The sequence below is a fragment of the Arachis ipaensis genome, chromosome B01 (assembly GCF_000816755.2).
Source record: "Arachis ipaensis cultivar K30076 chromosome B01, Araip1.1, whole genome shotgun sequence".
In the NCBI taxonomy this organism is placed as follows: Eukaryota; Viridiplantae; Streptophyta; class Magnoliopsida; order Fabales; family Fabaceae; genus Arachis; species Arachis ipaensis.
The window spans coordinates 84,858,336-84,874,316 of record NC_029785.2 but is presented as its reverse complement, the minus strand read 5'-3'; positions in this window follow the sequence as shown (position 1 = coordinate 84,874,316).

Below are 15,981 nucleotides of genomic sequence, written 5' to 3'. Positions count from 1 at the left end.
TTCCGGATTCTCATGAATGCCGCCATCAGTTCTAGCTTATACCACGGAGATTCTGATTAAGGAATCTAAGAGATACTCATTCAATCGTATATAGAACGGAGGTGGTTGTCAGGCACACGTTCATGATTTGAGGAAGGTGATGAGTGTCACAGGTCATCACCTCCATCACAGTTAAGCGCGAATGAACATCTTAGATAGGAACAAGCGTGTTTGAATGGAAAACAGAAATACTTGCATTAATTCATCGAGACACAGCAGAGCTCCTCACCCCCAACAATGGAGTTTAGAGACTCATGCCGTCAGAGAATACAAGGGTTTGATCTAAAATGTCATGAGATCCAAAATAAGTCTCTAAAAGTTGTTTAAATACTAAACTAGTAGCCTAGGTTTACAGCAAATGAGTAAACTATGATGGATGATGCAGAGGCCCACTTCTGGGGCCCATTTGGTGTGTGCTGGGGCTGAGAATTAAGCAATCCACGTGCAGAGGCCATTTGTGGAGTTGAACGCCAGTTTTTGTGCCAGTTTGGGCGTTCAACTCCAGCTTTTGATCCTTTTCTGGCGCTGGACGCCAGAATTGGGCAGAGAACTGGCGTTGAACGCCAGTTTACGTCATCTATCCTTGTGCAAAGTATGGACTATTATATATTGCTGGAAAGCCCTGGATGTCTAATTTCCAACGCAATTGAAACCATGCCATTTCGAGTTCTGTAGCTCAAGAAAATCCACTTTGAGTGCAGGGAGGTCAGAATCCAACAGCATCAGCAGTCCTTTTTCAGCCTGAATCAGATTTTTGCTCAGCTCCCTCAATTTCAGCCAGAAAAATACCTGAAATTACAGAAAAACACACAACTCATAGTAAAGTCCAGAAATATGAATTTTTCCTAAAAACTAATAAAAATAGACTAAAAACTAACTAAAACATACTCAAAACTATATGAAATTATCCCCAAAAAGCGTATAAAATATCTGCTCATCACAACATCAAACTTAAACTGTTGCTTGTCCTCAAGCAACTAGATAAATAAAATATAAGACTAATAGGTTGAGAAGCAATAATATCTCAGAGTTTTTGATTGAAGCTCAGATTCTAATTAGATGAGCGGGACTAGCAGCTTTTTGCTTCTGAACAGTTTTGGCATCTCACTTTATCCATTGAAGCTCAGAGTGATTGGCATCTATAGGAACTTAGAATTCAGATAGTGTTATTGATTCTCTTAGTTCAGTGTGATGATTCTTGAACACAGCTTCTTTATGAGTCTTGGCTGTGGCCCTAAGCACTTTGTTTTCCAATATTACCACCGGATACATAAATGCCACAGACACATAACTGGGTGAACCTTTTCAGATTGTGACTCAGCTTTGCTAAAGTCCCCAATTAGAGGTCTCCAGAGTTCTTAAGCACACTCTTCTTTTTGCTTTGGACCTTGACTTTAACCGCTCAGTCTCAAGTTTTCACTTGACACCTTCATGCCACAAGCACATGGTTAGGGACAGCTTGGTTTAGCCGCTTGGACCAGGATTTTAGTCCTTTAGGCCCTCCTATCCACTGATGCTCAAAGCCTTGGGATCCTTTTCATTTTCCCTTGCCTTTGGGTTTTAAGGGTCATTGGCTTTTTCTGCTTGCTTTTTTTTTTCTGCAAGCTTTGTTCTTTGCTACTTTTTCTTGCTTCAAGAATCATTTTTATGATTTTTCAGATTATCAATAACATGCTCATGTTCATCATTATGTCAAGAGCCAACATATTTTTAACAGTCTTAAACAACAAATTCAAAAGACATATGCACTGTTCAAGCATTCATTCAGAAGACAGAAAGCATTGCCACCACATTTAACCAATTAGAATTTCTTTTATTAAACTCAAAATTTTATTGCCTCTTATTCAAAAGATCTACTACTTTATTCATGTTTGCTGATGATGAGAAAAATAAACTATAGCTTAATTGGAGATAAAATCAAAATAGATACTAATTACTACTATATGACTTCTAAGGTAAACTTTTATAAGGACACTGTCACAGAGTTAAGGCAGAAATTGGAAATTAACAACCTTTATTCTGAGGGAACGGGAGAGAAATCACGCTTGGATAAGCCAATCTGGCCTCTTTTGAATTTTTGTTAGCAATCTTGTAGAGTTCAGTTGAAATCAGCTGATGAACCTCCACTTCCTTTCCCATCATGATGCAATGGATCATCACTGCTCTTTTAACTGTGACTTCAGAGCGGTTGCTAGTGGGCAACAGAGAACGCCCAATGAAGTCCAGCCATCCTCTGGCGACTGGTTTGAGATCCTCTCTCTTGAGTTGATTTGGGACACCCTTTGTGTTGGTGGTCCACCTGGCTCCAGAGATACATATGTCCTCTAGAATTTTATCCAGGTCAATGTCTGCTCTCATCATCCTCCTGTTGAAGGAGTCTGGATCATCCTTTAGTTGAGGTAGCTTTAAGATCTCTCTGATCTTGTCAGGGGTGGTATGAACAATCTTCCCTTTGACCATGGTCCAAAATTCATAGAAGGCAGTTCCAGATAGTTTTTGCTTGTCAGTCTGCCACATATTAGCATAGAATTCCTGGACCATGTTCCTTTCCACTTTCGTTTCAGGATTAGGTAGGACTTCCCAGTTCCTGATTCGAATTTGCTCCTGGATCTCCGGATATTTATCTTCTTTTAGATCGAATCTAACTTCCGGAATCACTGATCTTAGACCCATTACTTTAAGATAATGGTCTGAATGTTCTTTAGATAAGAACTTTCCTTGATTCCAAAGTGGTTTTGGAATGCTCTCTTTCTTGCCTCTTGGAGTGGGTTGTTTTCCTTTAGGAGCCATGATCTTAATGATCTCGGGTAAACACACCAAACTTAGAGGTTTGCTTGTCCTCAAGCAAAAGAAAAGAAAGAAGAGGGGTAGAAGGAGAGCTAGGTGCAATTGTTGATGGAGGAGGAGGGAGGCCGAACCCAAATTTAAAGGGATGGGGGGGTTTTCGAAAAATTGGAAAAGATAAGATAAGAAGATTGAGTTGAAAAAAGATAAGATAGAAGATATAGTTTAATTTTAAAAAGATATGATAGATTTTTGAAAAAGATAAATCTGAATTTTGAAAAAGATAATATGGAGATTTGAAAAAGATATAGATTAGCTGAAAAGATTTTTGAGTGAAAAAGATAGATTTGTTTTCAGAAAAGATTTGAAAAGAGTTGGATTGAATTTGGAAAGATGGATTTTTAGAAATTAAGGATTTTAGAAATCAGGGTTCTTGACATGTTCATGTAAAAATCATGCATTGAAGCAAAAAAATTGAAATTAAAATGGAAATACGTGTGGGAAAAATGAATTTGGCTCCTCCCTGTCTTCCTGGCGTTTGAACGCCCAAACACTGCCTGTTTTGGGCGTTCAGCGCCCAATTGCTGCTCTCCTGGGCGTTCAACGCCCAGCTGCTGCCATTACTGGCGTTCAACGCCCAGTGGGTGCCCCTTTCTGGCGTTGAACGCCCAGCTGCTACCATCACTGGCGTTCAACGCCCAGTGGATGCCCATTTTGGGCGTTGAACGCCCAAAATGCTCTTTTATTGGCGTTTTCTTGCCAGTGAGATCTTTTTCTCTGTTTTGTGTGCCGAGGTCTTCTGTAAATGATTATTTACCTTATTAGAATCTGGTTGCTCAGTAGGCCTTATGTTCCAGTTCCATGGGCAGGTGACATGCCTTACCATACACCAGTTGGTATGGATAGGTCCCTATAGGGGTCTTGAATGCTGTTCTGTAAGCCCACAGAGCATCATCCAAGCTCCGTGCCCAATCCTTTCTACGGGTATTTAATGTCCGTTCCAGGATTCTCTTTAATTCTCGGTTAGAGACTTCAGCTTGCCCATTGGTTTGTGGATGATATGGAGTGGCCACCTTGTGGCGAATTCCATACCGAACCATGGCAGAGTAAAGCTGTTTATTACAGAAGTGAGTGCCCCCATCACTGATTAATACTCTAGGGACACCAAACCTGCTAAAGATATGTTTCTGGAGGAACTTCAGCACTGTTTTAGTATCATTGGTGGGTGTGGCAATAGCCTCAACCCATTTTGATACATAGTCAACTGCCACCAGAATATAAGTGTTTGAATATGACTCTTTCTGTTTCTCTCCAATCCTTCTTATGACTCAAGATCTCTTTCATGAACTTGGCATAAGAAGGTATTTGCTCAAGTGCTTCTGCAAATGGAATCTTTATTTCAAGAGTCCTGAGATAATCTGCAAAGCGAGCAAATTGATTATCCTGCTCCTCTTTCCGGAGTTTTTGAGGATAAGGTATCTTGGCTTTATATTCTTCAACCTTAGTTGCTGCAGGTTTATCGCCTACAGAAGTGGTTGAAGAAGCCTTTTTAGAGGGATTGTTATCAGCATTTTTGTGTGTCTGATCCCTCACTGGCAATTGAGTTCCAGAGTTAGAAGCTGGAGTGACGTTAGACGCCAGCTCACTGTCTGTTCCTGGCGCCTGGACGCCAGAAATGTGCCCATTTTGGGCGTTCAACGCCAGATTCTTGCCCTTTTCTGGCGTTGAACGCCAATCCTGCCTTATTTCTGGCGTTGAACGCCAGTTGTGGGCATGGTCTGGGCGTTCAGCGCCAGCCTTCCACCAATTTTCTGGCGTTTTAGCGCCAGAATTATTCTTCCCTGGGCTCTTACTGTCCTCAGGTGAATCTTTGGTGGGTTGCTCATTTCTTGACTTTTTGATGCCTTGAGGTGGGGTATTTAATGTTTTCCCACTTCTTAATTGAACTGCTTGGCATTCTTCTGCTATTTGCCTTGATAGCTGCTGCTTTGTTTGCTTAAACTGTTCGTCCATATGTATATTAGCTATCTTTGTCTCTTGTAACCTGTCCTTAAATTCGGCTAGCTACTTTGTTAGAAAATCCAATTGCTGATTGAATTCAGCAGCTTGTTTTACAGGACTGAGTTCAGCAGTTACTGTTTTAACCTCTTCATTCATGGAAGGGTTGCTGCTTAGGTACAGATGCTGATTCCTGGCAACTGTATCAATGAGCTCTTGAGCCTCTTCAATTATCTTTCTCATGTGGATAGATCCACCAGCTGAGTAATCTAAAGACATCTGAGCTCCTTCTGCAAGCCCATAGTAGAAGATATCTAACTGAACCCACTCTGAAAACATTTCAGAGGGGCATTTTCGTAGCATCTCTCTGTATCTCTCCCAAGCATCATAAAGATATTTATTTTCTCCTTGTTTAAAGCCTTGGATGTCCAGTCTTAGCTGTGTCATCCTTTTTGGAGGAAAATACTGATTCAGGAATTTTTTTGTCAGCTGTTTCCATGTCCTTATGCTGGCTTTAGGTTGGTTATTTAACCACCTCTTAGCTTGATCTTTTACAGCAAATGGAAATAGTAATAGTCTGTAGACATCCTGATCTATTTCTTTATCGTGTACTGTGTCAGCAATCTGTAGAAACTGTGCCAGAAACTCTGTAGGTTCTTCCTGTGGAAGACCGGAATACTGGCAACTTTGCTGCACCATGATAATGAGCTGAGGATTCAACTCAAAGCTACTGACTCCAATGGAGGGTATGCAGATACTACTCCCATATGAAGCAGTAGAGGGGTTAGAATATGACCCCAGAGTCCTCCTGGACTGTTCATTTCCGCTTAGGTCCATGATGGAGAAAAGGAGATGATGTAAAATAGAAAAAATATTTTTATTTATTTATTTATATATTTATTTCGAAAATGAAATAAATTAAAATAAATAAAAATTGAGTGAAGATTTTCGAAAAACTGAGGAGAGAGAAAGTGGTTAGGAAGTTTTGAAAAGGATATGATGATTTTTTTTTTTAAAAAGTTTTAAATTTTGAAATAAAAAATTTGAATTTTTAGAAATATATTTCGAAAAATTGTTTTTAAAATAGAGAGAAAAGATATTTTTGATTTTTAAGAGGAAAGAGAAAAGCAATAAGATAGCACAAGATTTAAAATTTTTAGATCTAATGCTCCTTATTTTCGAAAATTTTGGAGGGAAAACACCAAGGAACACCAAACTTAAAAATTTTAAGATCAAGACACAAGGAAAACTCAAGAACACTTTGAAGATTCACAAGAACACAAGAACATGAAGGAAGAACATCAAACTTAAAATTTTTTAGAAAACCAAAATAAATTTTCGAAATTTTTTTTTTTGAAAAATCAACAAGAAAACACCAAACTTAAAGTTTGGCACAAAATTTAATAAAGAAAATATTATTTATGAAAAAGGTTTTAAAAAGAGTGTACCAAACTGCCACGGGCTTAGACTAACGCTCTAGCCAATTGGGCAGTAAATGTAACACTTGTTTTAAAGAAGGATATTTTTAACCAAGAACAATAATAAGAGACTCTAAACCAAAAAAAAAAAATTTCCTAATCTAAGCAACAAAATAGTCCGTCAGTTGTTCAAACACGAACAATCCCCGGCAACGGCGCCAAAAACTTGGTGCACGAATTATGAATCACACTTTTCACAACTCGTACCACTGACCAGCAAGTGCACTGGGTCGTCCAAGTAATACCTCACGTGAGTAAGGGTCGAATCCCACGGAGATTGTTGGTTTGAAGCAATCTATGGTTATCTTGTAAATCTTAGTCAGGAAGTCAATTATGTTTATCAGTTGAATTGCAAATAAACAATAGAGCATGGATTAAAGGTTACTTGTTATGCAGTAATGGAGAGTATGTTGGAGTTTTGGAGATGCTTTGTCTTCTGAATCTCTGCTTTCCTCTGTCTTCTTGTTCACGCACGCACGTCCTCCTATGGCAAGCTGTGTGTTGGTGGATCACCGTTGTCAATGGCTACCTTCCATCCTTCCAGTGAAAACTACGCTCACGCGTTCTGTCACAGCACGGCATATCACCGGTTGGTTCTCAATCTGGTTGGAATAGGATTTACTATCCTTTTGCGTCTGTCACTAACGCCCAGCCTTCAGGAGTTTGAAGCTCGTCACAGTCATTCAATCCTTGAATCCTACTCGGAATACCACAGACAAGGTTTAGACTTTTCGGATTCTCATGAACGCCGCCATCAGTTCTAGCTTATACCACGGAGATTCTGATTAAGGAATCTAAGAGATACTCATTCAATCGTATATAGAACAGAGGTGGTTGTCAGGCACATGTTCATGATTTGAGGAAGGTGATGAGTGTCACAGGTCATCACTTCCATCACAGTTAAGCGCGAATGAACATCTTAGATAGGAACAAGCGTGTTTGAATGGAAAACAGAAATACTTGCATTAATTCATCGAGACACAGTAGAGCTCCTCACCCCCAACAATGGGGTTTAGAGACTCATGCCGTCAAAGAATACAAGGGTTTGATCTAAAATGTCATGAGATCCAAAATAAGTCTCTAAAAGTTGTTTAAATACTAAACTAGTAGCCTAGGTTTACAGCAAATGAGTAAACTATGATGGATGATGCAGAGGCCCACTTCTGGGGCCCACTTGGTGTGTACTGGGGCTGAGAATTAAGCAATCCACGTGCAGAGGCCATTTGTGGAGTTGAACGCCAGTTTTTTTCAGCCAGAAAAATACCTGAAATTACAGAAAAACACACAACTCATAGTAAAGTCCAGAAATATGAATTTTTCCTAAAAACTAATAAAAATAGACTAAAAACTAACTAAAACATACTCAAAACTATATGAAATTATCCCCAAAAAGCGTATAAAATATCCGCTCATCAGCCATCCGTGCGAACGCGTACCCCACGCGTCCGCGTTGCTTGCGCCGCACAGCTTATCCTAATCTGCCAACATATCTTATCTTTCTCTTCCCCTAATCCTACTTTTTCTTTTCCCTCATTATTTTCTTCCCCTTTCTTCTTCTTCCTTTTTTCTCACTTTCTACTTTCTCTCTCTCCCACCATTAACAAGGTTTTTCTTTTCTTCTTCCCTCCTTACTTTTCTATTCTTCTTCTTAATTTATGTTTTCTTCTTCTTTTCTTTTTCTTTTTACTTGCATTATCCATGTTTTCTTTTTCTTTTAATCGGTGTTAGAAATTTAGTAGGGTCATTATTATTCCTTATGATATGCTTGTGGATTGTTGCAAAATTATTTGGCAATTATATATTAATTTTTAAGGGTTGCTTGCATGTTCCAATTCAATACTTTCAATAGCTTATTCACCATGCATGCTATGTGTTTGTGAAAACACCCGTATGATATTGTGTACTATTTTTCGACATCTTTTATTCTACTACTCTAAATGCTTGCTTTTCACAAAAACCCTTCTTTTATTTTATAATTTAATTATAATTGTCATTACAAACAAATTATCAGTTTGAAAGGCTTGGTAATCTAACTTGGACATTGAATGCTTGATCTATGCTTCTCATGCCTTTGCTTGCATGCCAATAAACACCTTGCATTTAATTGTCATCGTCTGCACTTGCTATTTTCCGTTGATAATTTTTCCCATGTAGTCATGACCATGTGTTAACATCATTCATCTTTTACTGTGCATTGATTACCACATTTCCCGCCTTCCTCCTTGCTCTATCCCTTGATATTTTACCATACTTTCCCTTTTTTTTCTTTTATGATGGCCATCAAGAAAGGCAAGGAGAAAGCTACTCCCAAATGAACAGCAAGAAGAGGAACTCAACGAGCTTTAGTGGCAGAGCCATCTTCAACTGCAGTCAAGCCCTCAACAAAAAGAATTAAGAGGATTATTAAGGTTGATGACAAAGAGAAAGCCTTCCCAGCAAAGGACACTGCGCGATTTACCAATCGCTACTGTGAGCAGATGTTCCCCATCCTGACAGAAAGGAGTTACAACAACGAATACCTTCTTATCCTCCCGACCCATATTGCTGAATTTGTTGAGCCGCAAATTGCACGAAGACAATGGGGTTTCCTTCAGAGACAGCCACGGCAGGTCAACATTTCCTGGGTAGTCGAGTTCTACTCTAATTTCCACCTGCCAACCCTACAGTCTGTCTACGTCCGTCAGAAACAAGTCCCCATTACAGAAGAAGCCATTCAATGAGCTCTAGATCTCCCCCTTACTCCAGAAGGACTGGAAGCATTTCAAGAAGCCTCACTCAAGCGTCAGATGTACCAATTTGACTGGGACGCTGTTCTCCGAGTTATCGCACTACCTGGCAGCAGTTGGATCTACGGATACCATCGTTCCCGACCTAAGGGAATATCGGCTTCCGCACTTACCTTGGAGGCTCGCGTATGGGCACAGATTATGTCCCATTACGTCTTTTCGAGCACTCACGAGTCCTCCTTCACTGCAGACATGGCCGTTCTACTGTGGTGCATCCTTACAGACCAGCCTCTAAACCTACCAAGACACATCCGGAATGCTATGGGACACGTACAAATTGCGGGCAACTTACCTTTTCCCGCCTTGGTCTCAGATCTTGTCTCAGCAGCCGGAGTCTCCTACAGAGCTGGGGACACCAAAGCCATGCTTCCACGGGATGATCAATACATCCCTAACGGGAAATATATCAGATCTCCAGCCGTAACTACAAGCCAGCCCACTGAACTGGCTGAAGACATTCCTCCTTCAACACCACCAGCTCCTACAATAAACCAACTGCTCCATCAAATACTTGAGAGGTTGGATCGACAGGAACACAAAGCAAAGCTAAGAGAGCGCCGTAACAAGCGCCGATTCACATACCTCAAGGAGCTACTTAAAGGAAAATATAGAGACTCAGACACCCCAGACTCTACCTCTTTTACCAGCACAGGGAGCCATGACGGTCCCGACTGTGGAGATATTGCTACCAGCCCACCTTTGTGCCTGACAGATGGCACCGAGGACGGTGCAAAGCCTTAAGTGTGGGGAGGTCGGTCAGTACCTGACTTCCGGAGGTAATTTCTCTTCCCTAACACCAATAAAATAAGTTATTTAGTTTGTTTTTATTTTGTAGAATAGGATACATTGCATAAGTAATAGGTTAGTTGCATGCATGTTCTACTTGATTGAAAAGATAATAAGTTTCTTCTAAGACCCTATTTTTAGAATAAAATTTCACTAATTTTAAATCAAAACTTTTATGTTAAATTTGCTTGAAGTTGTATTTGGAACATGATTTTTGAGCTAAAGAACACACACCCTGTGAGACTTTGAGCTTATTTATATGGTTACATTATTTAACCATAATATTTTATTCTTGTGTGTTTACTTCTCTATGATTGTAATCTGTATTTTGTTTCATCCTATATGTCCAATGTTTAATATATTTATATGCTTGCGTATAATTGAGGCCATTATTTGTTTATCTCACTTATCCAAATTAAGCCTACCCCTTAAGTTACCTTTGTTAGCCACTTTGAGCCTTTAAATCCCATTTATTCTTTATTTTACCACATCACTAGCCTTAAACAGAAAAACAATTATATATCCCAATTGAATCTTTAGTTAGCTTGAGATAGAATAGTGTGTTAATTGGGTATGAAAAAATTGTGGGAACAAAAGATAATAAGGGAATGTGTCATGATAATATAATGGGAATTTGGGTACCTACTTATGTGAAACTATAAAAGAAAAATAAAAAAAATTCTATGTGCATTGATAAGCTGTGTTTATTTTTATTTCAAAAAAAATCCAAAAATTTTAATAATTAAATAAGGGGACAAAATTACCCCAATGCTAAGTTCAATTTCAAAGATCAATGCACATATGATAAAATTAAAATAAAGGTTGATACATGAGTATGGAATGTGAAAGGAAAAATTTTAGGTAGCTAGGTATGAAATCTAAGTTATATAGAATATATATGTGTGTGTTAGGTGAAAGCTTGGGTTAATTAAAAGATTCAATTTAAAAGCTTACTCAGCCATATATATATCCTTACCCTTACCTTGGCCCCATTACAACCTTGAAAAGACCTCATGATGTTTGCATTGGTATATTAATTGTTGTTGATTGGTTAGGTGAAGAACAAAATTAGAAAGCATGATTAGAGAAGGATAGAGTGATTACCCTATACACTAGAGAAATTAGAGCGTACATACATTATTAGTGAGGGTTCAATGCTTAAATTCTATGTTTCCTGCTTTCATGAGCTACCTTCTTGCATTTTTTATCTGTTGTTACTGTATAAGAATTAAATTAGTGGAATTTGATTTGTGATTGTCTTGAAGAGCTTATTTACTTTTGACTGAGTGAACAAGAATCATATAGTTGCATTCACATATATAGGTTGCATTGCATTGCATGAGTTTTACATGTTCCTACTCATTTATTTTATCTCCTTCAACTAAGCATGAGGACATGCAGATATCTAAGTATGGGAGGTTGATAAACCATTATTTTATGGTTTATATTGTGTTTAATTGTGTGATTTTATCAAATCTTTACCACTTATTCATTAAATTAGCATGTATTTACAATTCCTTCCCAAAATTACCCCATGGTTGAAAACTGCTTCCTAGAGACTTTTAATTATGTATTTTAATTCTCCTTTATTCCATTCGATGCCGTGATCTGTGTGTTAGGTGTTTCAGGCTTTATAGGGCATGAATGACTTGGAGATCGGGAAAGAGGCTTGCAAAAATAGAAGGAACACAAAAAATGGAGGAGATGACCAGCAAGAAGTGACACGGACGCATGGCTCACGCGACCGCGCGAAATGGAGGAAATCGCAGTGATGCGCTCGCATGCCTGACGCGAACGCATGGATTGGAAACTACACAAGTGACGCGAATGCGTGGATGACACGCACGCGTGGAAAGGCAAGACGCTGGATGACGTGAACGCGTGGATGACGCGATCGCGTGACGTGCGCGATCTGCAGAATCTGCAGAATTTGCTGGGGCAATTTTGGGCCCTGTTTTAACCCAGTTTTCAGCCCAGAAAAGCATATTAGAGCCAAGGAACATGCAGAGACCAAGGACAACATTCATTCCGCATAATTTTAAGTTTTAGATCGGATTTTACTCCTCCTCTAGGTTTTCTCTCTATACATTCATAGTTCTTAGGATTTTGATTTTATTGCTTTTTAGATTGGGATATTGAGAAGAGTTATTACCTCCGACAAGACTTCATCATTCTAGTTTGTTTCCTTACTTGTCACTTGCTCTTTCACATCCTTATTTTATTCAGAGTTACTATTGGATTAATTTTAGAATTTATTAATACAAGAACCATTTTTATTTTTATTTATCCTTTTGATCATTATTTATCATGTCTTTCTCTATTTTCCCTTCTTATTTCATGAATTTCACAATCATAATGAGCGAGTACCATAACTTGATTGGGAGTTGATTGAAAGGAGGACCTTGAGTTGGATGCTCAAGAGTAAAATTATAATTGGGATTAGCGTTGGGTCGCCATCAAATCACTGACACTAATCCTTCCCAAGGGAGAGGATTAGAACTTGTGAATAGAAACTGACTTCCAACTTGCTTGACTTTTCTTTATTCGGTAAAGGATAACTGAGCAGACAACCTTCAATTATCAATTGATCTTGAGAGAACTCCATCAAGGATAGGGCTTCCAACTAATCTACTTCCGGTCAAGGTTTTTTTTATTTAATTTATAAAAATTCTCTGATTTAATTTTCTGTCTATCAAACTCAAACCCTTTTGGAAAACATCTGATTAATAAAATAGCACATCTTTCTGCAACTCGTTGGGAGATGACCTGGGATTCATACTCCCAGTATTTTAATTCTAATTTTGTGACAACCCTTCTAAATTGATAAGCAGAATTTTAGTTGGTTGAGAACTATACTGGCAACGCATCTCTTATAATAATTTCTTAACTCGCCAATTTCCGCCACGTCAAGAGCACTAGGAGGCAACATGCGCACGAGAGGGGCACACCAAGGGAGTGAACGTAGCGCTCATTTAGTGAACTGAGCGTTCCACTAGGAGCTTCTCCAAACACCCCTAACCCACTCTCATTCAAGGCCAAACCAAAAAGCCCACTTCAAGTGTTAAATGATGGAAATAGAAAGTGTATAAATAGGAGCAAGTTTGATTTGAGAAAGACTTTTCTTTTACCTTCTTGCTCTCTTTTAAATTTTCCTTGCTAGAATTTCAGAATTTGGGGGCAATTAGGATCTGATCTAAGTTTCTTTTTTGTTTGTTATTTCTTCTGCAACTTCTCTTTTCTGTTTTGGGTTTTGAACTCAGATTGAAGAACTCCACTGAAATTCTTCATCTGAGAATCATCTTTTAATTTTCCTTTTTATAGATTTAAGAATTGGAAATTGGATCTAAATCTTCTTTCTGTTTCATTTTATTTCTTCTGCAATTTCTTCTTTTCTGATTTGACAAAAGAGTAATTGTGATCTAGATTCTCTTTCTGTTCTTGTTACTCTTCTGCAATTGTCAAATTTCTCTTTTAGAATTTCATAATTGAGCTAAGCTTTCTTGCTGTTTTGATTCCTCTGCAATCTTTCATTTCTGTTTGATTCTTCTGCAATTTCTCTTCATCTCATAGTTCTCTGATTTACTTAAATTTACAATTCCAGCTTTATTTTTGAATCCCAGTACCCAAATCCCTTTATTCTTGATGAAATTTAAGTTTCCTGTCAATTTAGATTCAGCAATTTAAATGTCTTGCACTTTAAGTTTCAGTTATTTACCTTTCTTGCAATTTAAGTTTCAGCTCTTTCACTTTCTTGCACTTTAAGTTTCTGCAATTTACTTCTTCTGCACTTTAAGATTTTGTCAATTTTCATTCTCTCTTTTATTTTCTTGCAATTTTACTTCTGTTAATCAAGATTCACTCAAATCATCAAATATTCGCTTAAGTAAATTCATCACCTAACTAAAGTTGCTTAGTCCATCAATTCCTGTGGGGTTGACCTCAATCTTATGAGTTATTACTACTTGATGCGACCCGGTACACTTGCCGGTGAGTTTGTGTGGAATCATTTTTCCCTCATTAAGTTTTTGGCGCCATTGCCGGGGATTGATATAGATTGACAATGATTAAGTAGGGTGATAATCTAGATTAAGCATTTTTCTTTATTTTTGTCAAGCACACTAACTGTTTGAGTATTTGTTTAAGTTAACATTAACCTCACTCTAGTAGTAGAGTGAATTGCTTTTAGTTTCTGGTTTTGTGTGTGTTTTATGTCAGGAGGAAGAAAAGGTGAATCCACATCTTTTGATCCTGAGCCAGAGAAAACACTCTTGAGATTGAGAAGAGAAGCAAGAGGGAAGGGAGTTGTTGGAGAAGAAGCCTCGAAAGAAGAAGACCAAGAGATGGAGCATAACATCCCAAATCACCCTGATGGTATGGCCAACAACAATGGCCAGCCTTAGAGAAGAGTCCTAGCTTCCTACACTATCCCCAACCCAAGGAATTGTGGGAGCAGCATCCTAACACCCAATGCCCATACCAATAACTTTGAACTCAAACCTCAATTGATTACCCTAGTTCAGAATATTTGTCAATATGGAGGAAGTGCTGCTGAAGATCCAAACCAACACCTCTCTGTGTTTTTGAGAATCTGTGACACTGTCAAAACTAATGGAGTCCACCCTGACATCTATAAACTCTTGTTATTCCTATTTTCATTGAGAGACAAAGCCATACATTGGTTAGAAACCTTCCCTAAAGAGAGCATCACCAATTGGGATGATTTGGTTAACAAATTTCTAGCCAAATTCTATCCACCCCAAAGAGTCATCAAGCTAAAAACTGATGTGCAAACCTTCAGACAGCAAGAAGGAGAATCACTGTATGAAGCTTGGGAGATGTATAAAGCTCTGATCAGAAGGTGTCCAGAAGGAATGTTCAGTGAATGGGTGGAGTTGCAGAATTTCTATGAAGGCTTGTCCTTACCCTCTAGAAAAGCTTTGGATTATTCATCAGGAGGATCTTTACAAATGATGAAAACTGCTCAAGAGGCACATGATCTTATAGACATGGTGGCCAACAATGAGTACTTCTACTCCTCTGAAAGGCAAGCAGCTCCAAAGAAAGTTGTATTTGAACTTGAAGGAGTTGATACCATATTAGCTCAGAATAAACTCATGCACCAGCAGCTCCAACAGCAAATTGAATCAATGACAAAGAGGATGGATGGGATACAACTTGCAGCAGTGAGCATGACTAACCAACCACCAGTGGTGTGGGGACAGCAGGAGGAAAGCTATGAAGAGCAGCAGCCTGAACAAGTACAGTACATGCACAATCAAGGTTCTGGACCAAATGAGTTTCATGGAGATACCTACAACTCATCCTAGAGGAACCACCCCAATTTGAGGTGGGGAGACAACCAAAACTAGCAGCCTTGGCAGAGAAACTCAAACCAGAACAATTCTATAAACACAAACCATCAAAACCATCAAAACACTAACTAAAACTGTTCCGAGGGTTACCTGAAACTGTAGGTCGATCTCGAATGAGATCTTATGTGCTGGTCGGTGCTGACATATCTGGCTGGTGAGTGGCGGCCGGAGCTGTCGTGTCCGACTTGTTGGACGGGCTGCACTGCTGATCCTTCGTCACCGGAGGGTGGGGGTACCTGCAAGGGACTCTGATGCTTAAGTTAGCAAGGGTATTAAGCAGGTTTTTAGTAGAATCAGTGTATGAGTTATACCTGGGTGCTCCAGTGTATTTATAGTGGTTGTAGAGTGATCTTTCTAGATAAGATAAGTTGGTTATCTTATCTTATCTTATCTTCTGGTGAGGTCAGCTTATCTTCAATGGAACCGCCTTTATCTTTATAGGCTTGGATTGCCTTTGGATTTTGGGTCGTGTTCCTCTATTTGGGCCATTTATTGGGCTCTCCTGTTGATTTGGCCGACCTCTTTGAGAAGAGGTCGGGTAGCCTGACTTGAAGAGGTCGGTCGCTTTGTCGCCAATTATCCCAGGTCGGGTAGCTCGACCCAGGGTATGAACAGTGCCCCTGCTTGAGCTCGGTCTTTTTGTTGAGGTCGAGACTTTGACTTCGGTCCTTCTCTGACGAAGCCGAACTCAAGCATTTTGTCGATTTCTTCCTTTGTAGAATCTTTTGAATGTAGAAC